Source organism: Geospiza fortis, unplaced genomic scaffold, assembly GCF_000277835.1.
Source record: "Geospiza fortis unplaced genomic scaffold, GeoFor_1.0 scaffold1089, whole genome shotgun sequence".
Taxonomy (NCBI): Eukaryota; Metazoa; Chordata; class Aves; order Passeriformes; family Thraupidae; genus Geospiza; species Geospiza fortis.
The window spans coordinates 131267-131958 of record NW_005054717.1 but is presented as its reverse complement, the minus strand read 5'-3'; the positions used below and the strand labels follow the sequence as shown (position 1 = coordinate 131958).

Genomic DNA, 692 nt, shown 5'->3' with positions numbered 1-692 from the left:
ACACCCGCCCAAACGCCGGCCCCAAACCTGCCCCAAAACCAGCCAAAACCTGCCCAAAACCTGCCACAAAACTGCCCCAAATCCAGCCCCAAAACTGCCTCAAATCCAGCCCCAAAACTGCCCCAAATCCAGCCCAAATCTGCCCTCTCTGCCTGCCCTGCCTGGCAGCTCTGCAGCTCCTGAGGGTGTTGGCGGAGAAGGGAAGTGTTAAACCTGCAGAGACCCCAAAAATCCACCCCAAAATCCACCCCAAAACCGCCCCAAAACCGCCCCAAATCCACCCCAAAACTGCCCTGAGACTGCTGGAATAAGGGAAACATTAAACCTGGAAAAACCCCAAAATCTACCCCAAATTCACCCCAAAATGGTCCTGAGAGCACTGGGGGAGAATGGAAGTGTTAAACTTGGGAGATCCCAAAAATCCGCCCCAAAATCCACCCCAAAACTGCCCCAAACCCAGCCCTGAGAGTGCTGAGAGAAGGGAAGCATTAAACCTGCAGAGACCCCCAAAAATCCACCCTAAAACCGCCCCAAATTCACCCCAAAACTGCCCCGAGGCAGAATTTTGGGGGTCCAGGGTGTTTTTTCTGGGTGCAGAATTGGATTTTTTGGGGTCTCCAGGACATTTTGGGGTTCCCAGCACATTTTTGGGGTGCAGAATTAGGTTTTTGGGGTCTCCAGGACATTTTTGG

General features: G+C 52.9%; 1 protein-coding gene across 1 annotated transcript in view; it reads right to left on the bottom strand.

Moving 5' to 3' along the window:
• The window catches only part of SRRT (serrate, RNA effector molecule), a 23380-nt gene that overhangs the window by 16832 nt on the left and 5856 nt on the right, over positions 1-692 (bottom strand). The gene's annotated exons all lie outside the window — the stretch shown is intronic.